The sequence below is a fragment of the Dreissena polymorpha genome, chromosome 11 (genome assembly GCF_020536995.1).
Source record: "Dreissena polymorpha isolate Duluth1 chromosome 11, UMN_Dpol_1.0, whole genome shotgun sequence".
In the NCBI taxonomy this organism is placed as follows: domain Eukaryota; kingdom Metazoa; phylum Mollusca; class Bivalvia; order Myida; family Dreissenidae; genus Dreissena; species Dreissena polymorpha.
Window position 1 is genome coordinate 7,251,863 of NC_068365.1, and position 11,571 is coordinate 7,263,433.

Genomic DNA, 11,571 nt, shown 5'->3' on the forward strand with positions numbered 1-11,571 from the left:
CAGAGTAGTTTGGATAGTAACTGATACTTGTTTGAGGTCTGTGCAGGTATTTTTTACCAAGTCTGATAAAAGCATCACCGTTTTGCATTGCCTGTATGAAAACAGATTCAGTTTTAATGAAATAAAAAAATTAATAAATGATCATGATGTATAAGTTCTAATTTAATGTCTAGGTTAAAAAACATGAATTATCTATAATTATGTATTTTGATAATTATTTGAAATATTTATTTTAATTATTTAATTTTTACCATAAATTAACTTATCCAAACATCACGGCTACTATTATCTCTTTGTTTGATAAGTATTTGAGACGTTTTAAGGCTTTAAGTTTATCATATTACCAGTTAAAGCAGGACCATCTTACTGGTATGGTTTACCTCTCACTTAGCTGAAGCGTATATTAACATGTTCGTATTCTAACACCAAGTTTTGAGTCCATTAACAGTGATTTCAATTGAAGCAGAATCTGGCTTGTTGATGCGCACATTTTCATACTTTTGACTCTTACAAATAATTTCCTTTGCATTATTATGACACAAATGTTACCAAGAAGCTAACTCCAAAAAATATATTTGTTATCATGAAATTGTGGTTTTTCTTGTATTTCAATTAAGTTTATGCAATACAACATTTGCAGGGCTTTGACAAATAAACCGAGACAAAATAAATCTAAATAGTTCAACTCCTGAAAATATAAATTCACACCTGAAAATGTCATTTTCAAAATCTATTTTAATCCCTGATTAGACTTAAAAAATATCCTGCTTAAAAGAAAGTTAATTACTATATTAATTGCACACTAAATGGCTGTTTATTAAAATAACATTAGTTTTATTCATATAATTAACTTGATTTTTGGATGTTTTCAAGTTTATTTCAAAGAAGTTAAAAGTCATACGCCTTTTCTCCTAAAATAAAGGAACAACTAATTGTATTTAATTAGAATGCAATACTGCTACAGCAGCTGGAGTTTCACTTCTTTATATTTTCTCCTTAATTTGCTTACGAAACAAATGATAAAATACCTGTGATTAAGGAAAGCACAATTATTGCAGCACAGCTGGCTATGGTCTTTGCAAAACATTGCCAAGTTTTCTTCCTTATGAACAGCACATTTTAAAAGGAAATCTTCCACCTTCTTGGCAACTGGCCATTTCTTCATATCACTCCTTCCATGAGGAGAATGTTTCTTAAACAGCTGGCCGTGCGAGTGAATACATTTTCGGCAGTAAAACTTCACGCAAGATTCGCAATAATAATCAGCCGATTCTTCCAGTTTCTCCTCTTCGCAGGTCGAACACAAGAAGTCTTGGATCATGTCAGATGATTTTTCAATGGTGGATTGTGAAAAGGTCGCCATTTTGTGTACCACTGAATTATAGGTTACAATACACTAAATGATCGCTTCATGTAGGGCTGTACTCTCTAAAAAAATATCATAGTTGACAGGAAGGCATGTTTTACACTTTTTACCATTATTCGGGTGTTATCTTGCGGTGATAATGGTAGGGCATGAAAAGGTGTTCACTACTGAATCTCTGAAATATGATACACGTGAAGACTATCGTAAACCATTGCACTAGAAAAGGTTACATTCCACTAAGAAACGGCCGAAAAAAAAGTTGCAAAAACAGTCGATTTTGATTTGTGTCAAGTTCTTTCTTGCATTGTACATGACATATCTTTTTTATTGCATAAATCGATTCCGCTTAGAATGGCCTTTAAGAAAAGGTATGGTTATGGGGGTCTCTATGTGCAAAATGTTGCATTTATTTTCGCTCAAAGTTGTCGCATTTACATTGAATTATATAGGGAAATTATTTAGTGTGTTATGACCTAAACGCAAAACCAGGCCTAGTCACAAAGGAGCTGTATTTACAGAAAATCATCATTTTTTCAGTGGGATATGACGCGTTTTGGCAAATTTCACGGAATAAATGCGTTTGTTTCACGAATTTAAGGAGAATCGTGAGTTTTTAAGAAGAAAATACGTTTTCAGAGGAAAATAAGAAAAAAAAAACGTACAAAAACTCGTCTTGAGCATCTCAAATCGCAACAATTTGTGCTGAAAGAGCTCATGAACACGTTTTAATAGTTGTTTACTTCTTTTTCTACATAGCTTGTAACAATATTCCAGTATTTTGACCGATTGTAATTATTTAGGGTAATCGTTTTACGCCTGAACGCCCGTTATAAATCAAAGCTCCGAACGCGAAAGCCACATGGCTTATCAGGCGTTATAATAAAATGCATTTTCAAGCATTTCTACGTGAAAGATCGGTCTGAAAATTGGCATGCACATAGAAAATAGGTTTATAATTATCGAGAAGTGCTTATTTTTCGCGATGTTAACAGTAAACATTGTCTTATAAACGCAAAACCAGGCCTAGTCACAAAGGAGCTGTATTTACAGAAAATCATCATTTTTTTCAGTGGGATATGACGCGTTTTGGCAATTTCACGGAATAAATGCGTTAGTTTCACGAATTTAAGGAGCATCATGAGTTTTTAAGAAGAAAATACGTTTTCAGAGGAAAATAAGAAAAAAAAACGTACAAAAACTCGTCTTGAGCAACTCAAATCGCAACAATTTGTGCTGAGAGAGCTCATGAACACGTTTTAATAGTTGTTTACTTCTTTTTCTACATAGCTTGTAACAATATTCCAGTATTTTGACCGATTATAATTATTTAGGGTAATCGTTTTACGCCTGAACGCCCGTTATAAATCAAAGCTCCGAACGCGAAAGCCACATGGCTTATCAGGCGTTATAATAAAATGCATTTTCAAGCATTTCTACGTGAAAGATCGGTCTGAAAATTGGCATGCACATAGAAAATAGGTTTATAATTATCGAGAAGTGCTTATTTTTCGCGATGTTAACAGTAAACGTTGTCTTATAGGTTACAATACACTAAATGATCGCTTCATGTAGGGCTGTACTCTCTAAAAAAATATCATAGTTGACAGGAAGGCATGTTTTACACTTTTTACCATTATTCGGGTGTTATCTTGCGGTGATAATGAGAGGGCATGAATATGTGTTCACTACTGAATCCCTGAAATATGATACACGTGAAGACTATCGTAAACCATCGCACTAGAAAAGGTTACATTCCACTAAGAAACGGCCGAAAAAAAAGTTGCAAAAACAGTCGATTTTGATTTGTGTCAAGTTCTTTCTTGCATTGTACATGACATATCTTTTTTATTGCATAAATCGATTCCGCTTAGAATGGCCTTTAAGAAAAGGTATGGTTATGGGGGTCTCTATGTGCAAAATGTTGCATTAATTTTCGCTCAAAGTTGTCGCATTTACATTGAATTATATAGGGAAATTATTTAGTGTGTTATGACCTAAACGCAAAACCAGGCCTAGTCACAAAGGAGCAGTATTTACAGAAAATCATCATTTTTTCAGTGGGATATGACGCGTTTGGCAAATTTCACGGAATAAATGCGTTTGTTTCACGAATTTAAGGAGCATCGTGAGTTTTTAAGAAGAAAATACGTTTTCAGAGGAAAATAAGAAAAAAAAACGTACAAAAACTCGTCTTGAGCATCTCAAATCGCAACAATTTGTGCTGAAAGAGCTCATGAACACGTTTTAATAGTTGTTTACTTCTTTTTCTACATAGCTTGTAACAATATTCCAGTATTTTGACCGATTGTAATTATTTAGGGTAATCGTTTTACGCCTGAACGCCCGTTATAAATCAAAGCTCCGAACGCGAAAGCCACATGGCTTATCAGGCGTTATAATAAAATGCATTTTCAAGCATTTCTACGTGAAAGATCGGTCTGAAAATTGGCATGCACATAGAAAATAGGTTTATAATTATCGAGAAGTGTTTATTTTTCGCGATGTTAACAGTAAACGTTGTCTTATAGGTTACAATACACTAAATGATCGCTTCATGTAGGTCTGTACTCTCTAAAAAAATATCATAGTTGACAGGATGGCATGTTTTACACTTTTTACCATTATTCGGGTGTTATCTTGCGATGATAATGGTAGGGCATGAATAGGTGTTCACTACTGAATCCCTGAAATATGATACACGTGAAGACTATCGTAAACCATTGCACTAGAAAAGGTTACATTCCACTAAGAAACGGCCGAAAAAAAAAGTTGCAAAAACAGTCGATTTTGATTTGTGTCAAGTTCTTTCTTGCATTGTACATGACATATTTTTTTTATTGCATAAATCGATTCCGCTTAGAATGGCCTTTAAGAAAAGGTATGGTTATGGGGGTCTCTATGTGCAAAATGTTGCATTTATTTTCGCTCAAAGTTGTCGCATTTACATTGAATTATATAGGGAAATTATTTAGTGTGTTATGACCTAAACGCAAAACCAGGCCTAGTCACAAAGGAGCTGTATTTACAGAAAATCATCATTTGTTCAGTGGGATATGACGCGTTTTGGCAAATTTCACGGAATAAATGCGTTTGTTTCACGAATTTAAGGAGCATCGTGAGTTTTTAAGAAGAAAATACGTTTTCAGAGGAAAATAAGAAAACAAAAACGTACAAAAACTCGTCTTGAGCATCTCAAATCGCAACAATTTGTGCTGAAAGAGCTCATGAACACGTTTTAATAGTTGTTTACTTCTTTTTCTACATAGCTTGTAACAATATATCAGTATTTTGACCGATTGTAATTATTTAGGGTAATCGTTTTACGCCTGAACGCCCGTTATAAATCAAAGCTCCGAACGCGAAAGCCACATGGCTTATCAGGCGTTATAATACAATGCATTTTCAAGCATTTCTACGTGAAAGATCGGTCTGAAAATTGGCATGCACATAGAAAATAGGTTTATAATTATCGAGAAGTGCTTATTTTTCGCGATGTTAACAGTAAACGTTGTATTATAGGTTACAATACACTAAATGATCGCTTCATGTAGGGCTGTACTCTCTAAAAAAATATCATAGTTGACAGGAAGGCATGTTTTACACTTTTTACCATTATTCGGGTGTTATCTTGCGGTGATAATGGTAGGGCATGAATAGGTGTTCACTACTGAATCCCTGAAATATGATACACGTGAAGACTATCGTAAACCATTGCACTAGAAAAGGTTACATTCCACTAAGAAACGGCCGAAAAAAAAAGTTGCAAAAACAGTCGATTTTGATTTGTGTCAAGTTCTTTCTTGCATTGTACATGACATATCTTATTTATTGCATACATCGATTCCGCTTACAATGGCCTTTAAGAAAAGGTATGGTTATGGGGGTCTCTATGTGCAAAATGTTGCATTTATTTTCGCTCAAAGTTGTCGCATTTACATTGAATTATATAGGGAAATTATTTAGTGTGTTATGACCTAAACGCAAAACCAGGCCTAGTCACAAAGGAGCTGTATTTACAGAAAATCATCATTTTTTCAGTGGGATATGACGCGTTTGGCAAATTTCACGGAATAAATGCGTTTGTTTCACGAATTTAAGGAGCATCGTGAGTTTTTAAGAAGAAAATACGTTTTCAGAGGAAAATAAGAAAAAAAAACGTACAAAAACTCGTCTTGAGCATCTCAAATCGCAACAATTTGTGCTGAAAGAGCTCATGAACACGTTTTAATAGTTGTTTACTTCTTTTTCTACATAGCTTGTAACAATATTCTAGTATTTTAACCGATTGTAATTATTTAGGGTAATCGTTTTACGCCTGAACGCCCGTTATAAATCAAAGCTCCGAACGCGAAAGCCACATGGCTTATCAGGCGTTATAATACAATGCATTTTCAAGCATTTCTACGTGAAAGATCGGTCTGAAAATTGGCATGCACATAGAAAATAGGTTTATAATTATCGAGAAGTGCTTATTTTTCGCGATGTTAACAGTAAACGTTGTCTTATAGGTTACAATACACTAAATGATCGCTTCATGTAGGGCTGTACTCTCTAAAAAAATATCATAGTTGACAGGAAGGCATGTTTTACACTTTTTAACATTATTCGGGTGTTATCTTGCGGTGATAATGGTAGGGCATGAATAGGTGTTCACTACTGAATCCCTGAAATATGATACACGTGAAGACTATCGTAAACCATTGCACTAGAAAAGGTTACATTCCACTAAGAAACGGACGAAAAAAAAAGTTGCAAAAACAGTCGATTTTGATTTGAGTCAAGTTCTTTCTTGCATTGTACATGACATATCTTTTTTATTGCATAAATCGATTCCGCTTAGAATGGCCTTTAAGAAAAGGTATGGTTATGGGGGTCTCTATGTGCAAAATGTTGCATTTATTTTCGCTCAAAGTTGTCGCATTTACATTGAATTATATAGGGAAATTATTTAGTGTGTTATGACCTAAACGCAAAACCAGGCCTAGTCACAAAGGAGCTGTATTTACAGAAAATCATCATTTTTTCAGTGGGATATGACGCGTTTGGCAAATTTCACGGAATAAATGCGTTTGTTTCACGAATTTAAGGAGCATCGTGAGTTTTTAAGAAGAAAATACGTTTTCAGAGGAAAATAAGAAAAAAAAACGTACAAAAACTCGTCTTGAGCATCTCAAATCGCAACAATTTGTGCTGAAAGAGCTCATGAACACGTTTTAATAGTTGTTTACTTCTTTTTCTACATAGCTTGTAACAATATTCTAGTATTTTAACCGATTGTAATTATTTAGGGTAATCGTTTTACGCCTGAACGCCCGTTATAAATCAAAGCTCCGAACGCGAAAGCCACATGGCTTATCAGGCGTTATAATACAATGCATTTTCAAGCATTTCTACGTGAAAGATCGGTCTGAAAATTGGCATGCACATAGAAAATAGGTTTATAATTATCGAGAAGTGCTTATTTTTCGCGATGTTAACAGTAAACGTTGTCTTATAGGTTACAATACACTAAATGATCGCTTCATGTAGGGCTGTACTCTCTAAAAAAATATCATAGTTGACAGGAAGGCATGTTTTACACTTTTTAACATTATTCGGGTGTTATCTTGCGGTGATAATGGTAGGGCATGAATAGGTGTTCACTACTGAATCCCTGAAATATGATACACGTGAAGACTATCGTAAACCATTGCACTAGAAAAGGTTACATTCCACTAAGAAACGGACGAAAAAAAAAGTTGCAAAAACAGTCGATTTTGATTTGAGTCAAGTTCTTTCTTGCATTGTACATGACATATCTTTTTTATTGCATAAATCGATTCCGCTTAGAATGGCCTTTAAGAAAAGGTATGGTTATGGGGGTCTCTATGTGCAAAATGTTGCATTTATTTTCGCTCAAAGTTGTCGCATTTACATTGAATTATATAGGGAAATTATTTAGTGTGTTATGACCTAAACGCAAAACCAGGCCTAGTCACAAAGGAGCTGTATTTACAGAAAATCATCATTTTTTCAGTGGGATATGACGCGTTTTGGCAAATTTCACGGAATAAATGCGTTTGTTTCACGAATTTAAGGAGCATCGTGAGTTTTTAAGAAGAAAATACGTTTTCAGAGGAAAATAAGAAAAAAAAAAACGTACAAAAACTCGTCTTGAGCATCTCAAATCGCAACAATTTGTGCTGAAAGAGCTCATGAACACGTTTTATTAGTTGTTTACTTCTTTTTCTACATAGCTTGTAACAATATTCCAGTATTTTGACCGATTGTAATTATTTAGGGTAATCGTTTTACGCCTGAACGCCCGTTATAAATCAAAGCTCCGAACGCGAAAGCCACATGGCTTATCAGGCGTTATAATAAAATGCATTTTCAAGCATTTCTACGTGAAAGATCGGTCTGAAAATTGGCATGCACATAGAAAATAGGTTTATAATTATCGAGAAGTGCTTATTTTTCGCGATGTTAACAGTAAACGTTGTCTTATAGGTTACAATACACTAAATGATCGCTTCATGTAGGGCTGTACTCTCTAAAAAAATATCATAGTTGACAGGAAGGCATGTTTTACACTTTTTACCATTATTCGGGTGTTATCTTGCGGTGATAATGGTAGGGCATGAATAGGTGTTCACTACTGAATCCCTGAAATATGATACACGTGAAGACTATCGTAAACCATTGCACTAGAAAAGGTTACATTCCACTAAGAAACGGCCGAAAAAAAATTTTACAAAAACAGTCGATTTTGATTTGTGTCAAGTTCTTTCTTGCATTGTACATGACATATCTTTTTTATTGCATAGATCGATTCCGCTTAGAATGGCCTTTAAGAAAAGGTATGGTTATGTGGGTCTCTATGTGCAAAATGTTGCATTTATTTTCGCTCAAAGTTGTCGCATTTACATTGAATTATATAGGGAAATTATTTAGTGTGTTATGACCTAAACGCAAAACCAGGCCTAGTCAAAAAGGAGCTGTATTTACAGAAAATCATCATTTTTTCAGTGGGATATGAGGCGTTTGGGCAAATTTCACGGAATAAATGCGTTTGTTTCACGAATTTAAGGAGCATCGTGAGTTTTTAAGAAGATAATACGTTTTCAGAGGAAAATAAGAAAAAAAAACGTACAAAAACTCGTCTTGAGCATCTCAAATCGCAACAATTTGTGCTGAAAGTGCTCATGAACACGTTTAAATAGTTGTTTACTTCTTTGTCTACATAGCTTGTAACAATATTCCAGTATTTTGACCGATTGCAATTATTTAGGGTAATCGTTTTACGCCTGAACGCCCGTTATAAATCAAAGCTCCGAACGCGAAAGCCAAATGGCTTATCAGGCGTTATAATAAAATGCATTTTCAAGCATTTCTACGTGAAAGATCGGTCTGAAAATTGGCATGCACATAGAAAATAGGTTTATAATTATCGAGAAGTGCTTATTTTTCGCGATGTTAACAGTAAACGTTGTCTTATAGGTTACAATACACTAAATGATCGCTTCATGTAGGGCTGTACTCTCTAAAAAAATATCATAGTTGACAGGAAGGCATGTTTTACACTTTTTACCATTATTCGGGTGTTATCTTGCAGTGATAATGGTAGGGCATGAATAGGTGTTCACTACTGAATCCCTGAAATATGATACACGTGAAGACTATCGTAAACCATTGCACTAGAAAAGGTTACATTCAGCTAAGAAACGGCCGAAAAAAAGTTGCAAAAACAGTCGATTTTGATTTGTGTCAAGTTCTTTCTTGCATTGTACATGACATATCTTTTTTATTGCATAAATCGATTCCGCTTAGAATGGCCTTTAAGAAAAGGTATGGTTATGGGGGTCTCTATGTGCAAAATGTTGCATTTATTTTCGCTCAAAGTTGTCGCATTTACATTGAATTATATAGGGAAATTATTTAGTGTGTTATGACCTAAACGCAAAACCAGGCCTAGTCACAAAGGAGCTGTATTTACAGAAAATCATCATTTTTTCAGTGGGATATGACGCGTTTGGCAAATTTTACGGAATAAATGCGTTTGTTTCACGAATTTAAGGAGCATCGTGAGTTTTTAAGAACAAAATACGTTTTCAGAGGAAAATAAGAAAACAAAACGTACAAAAACTCATCTTGAGCATCTCAAATCGCAACAATTTGTGCTGAAAGAGCTCATGAACACGTTTTAATAGTTGTTTACTTCTTTTTCTACATAGCTTGTAACAATATTCTAGTATTTTGACCGATTGTAATTATTTAGGGTAATCGTTTTACGCCTGAACGCCCGTTATAAATCAAAGCTCCGAACGCGAAAGCCACATGGCTTATCAGGCGTTATAATACAATGCATTTTCAAGCATTTCTACGTGAAAGATCGGTCTGAAAATTGGCATGCACATAGAAAATAGGTTTATAATTATCGAGAAGTGCTTATTTTTCGCGATGTTAACAGTAAACGTTGTCTTATAGGTTACAATACACTAAATGATCGCTTCATGTAGGGCTGTACTCTCTAAAAAAATATCATAGTTGACAGGAAGGCATGTTTTACACTTTTTACCATTATTCGGGTGTTATCTTGCGGTGATAATGGTAGGGCATGAATAGGTGTTCACTACTGAATCCCTGAAATATGATACACGTGAAGACTATCGTAAACCATTGCACTAGAAAAGGTTACATTCCACTAAGAAACGGACGAAAAAAAAAGTTGCAAAAACAGTCGATTTTGATTTGTGTCAAGTTCTTTCTTGCATTGTACATGACATATCTTTTTTATTGCATAAATCGATTCCGCTTAGAATGGCCTTTAAGAAAAGGTATGGTTATGTGGGTCTCTATGTGCAAAATGTTGCATTTATTTTCGCTCAAAGTTGTCGCATTTACATTGAATTATATAGGGAAATTATTTAGTGTATTATGACCTAAACGCAAAACCAGGCCTAGTCACAAAGGAGCTGTATTTACAGAAAATCATCATTTTTTAGTGGGATATGACGCGTTTTGGTAAATTTCACGAAATAAATGCGTTTGTTTCACGAATTTAAGGAGCATCGTGAGTTTTTAAGAAGAAAATACATTTTCAGAGGAAAATAAGAAAAAAAACGTACAAAAACTCGTCTTGAGCATCTCAAATCGCAACAATTTGTGCTGAAAGTGCTCATGAACACGTTTAAATAGTTGTTTACTTCTTTGTCTACATAGCTTGTAACAATATTCCAGTATTTTGACCGATTGTAATTATTTAGGGTAATCGTTTTACGCCTGAACGCCCGTTATAAATCAAAGCTCCGAACGCGAAAGCCAAATGGCTTATCAGGCGTTATAATAAAATGCATTTTCAAGCATTTCTACGTGAAAGATCGGTCTGAAAATTGGCATGCACATAGAAAATAGGTTTATAATTATCGAGAAGTGCTTATTTTTCGCGATGTTAACAGTAAACGTTGTCTTATAGGTTACAATACACTAAATGATCGCTTCATGTAGGGCTGTACTCTCTAAAAAAATATCATAGTTGACAGGAAGGCATGTTTTACACTTTTTACCATTATTCGGGTGTTATCTTGCAGTGATAATGGTAGGGCATGAATAGGTGTTCACTACTAAATCCCTGAAATATGATACACGTGAAGACTATCGTAAACCATTGCACTAGAAAAGGTTACATTCCACTAAGAAACGGCCGAAAAAAAATTTGCAAAAACAGTCGATTTTGATTTGTGTCAAGTTCTTTCTTGCATTGTACATGACATATCTTTTTTATTGCATAAATCGATTCCGCTTAGAATGGCCTTTAAGAAAAGGTATGGTTATGGGGGTCTCTATGTGCAAAATGTTGCATTTATTTTCGCTCAAAGTTGTCGCATTTACATTGAATTATATAGGGAAATTATTTAGTGTATTATGACCTAAACGCAAAACCAGGCCTAGTCACAAAGGAGCTGTATTTACAGAAAATCATCATTTTTTTTAGTGGGATATGACGCGTTTTGGCAAATTTCACGGAATAAATGCGTTTGTTTCACGAATTTAAGGAGCATCGTGAGTTTTTAAGAAGAAAATACGTTTTCAGAGGAAAATAAGAAAAAAAACGTACAAAAACTCGTCTTGAGCATCTCAAATCGCAACAATTTGTGCTGAAAGAGCTCATGAACACGTTTTAATAGTTGTTTACTTCTTTTTCTACATAGCTTGTAACAATATTC

At 34.5% G+C, this 11,571-nt stretch overlaps 1 long non-coding RNA gene across 2 annotated transcripts; it reads left to right on the forward strand.

The window, feature by feature from the left end:
* The first annotated feature begins 1,889 nt into the window (after positions 1–1,889).
* Positions 1,890–11,049, forward strand: LOC127850912 (uncharacterized). 2 transcript variants are annotated; one of them, XR_008035559.1, is made up of 3 exons: positions 1,890–2,314; positions 9,772–9,970; positions 10,959–11,049. It is a non-coding gene; the product is annotated as an uncharacterized LOC127850912 (long non-coding RNA). The 2 variants fall into 2 exon arrangements; XR_008035558.1 differs by lacking the exon at positions 1,890–2,314 and adding an exon at positions 3,450–3,833.
* The last annotated feature ends 522 nt before the right edge of the window (positions 11,050–11,571 follow it).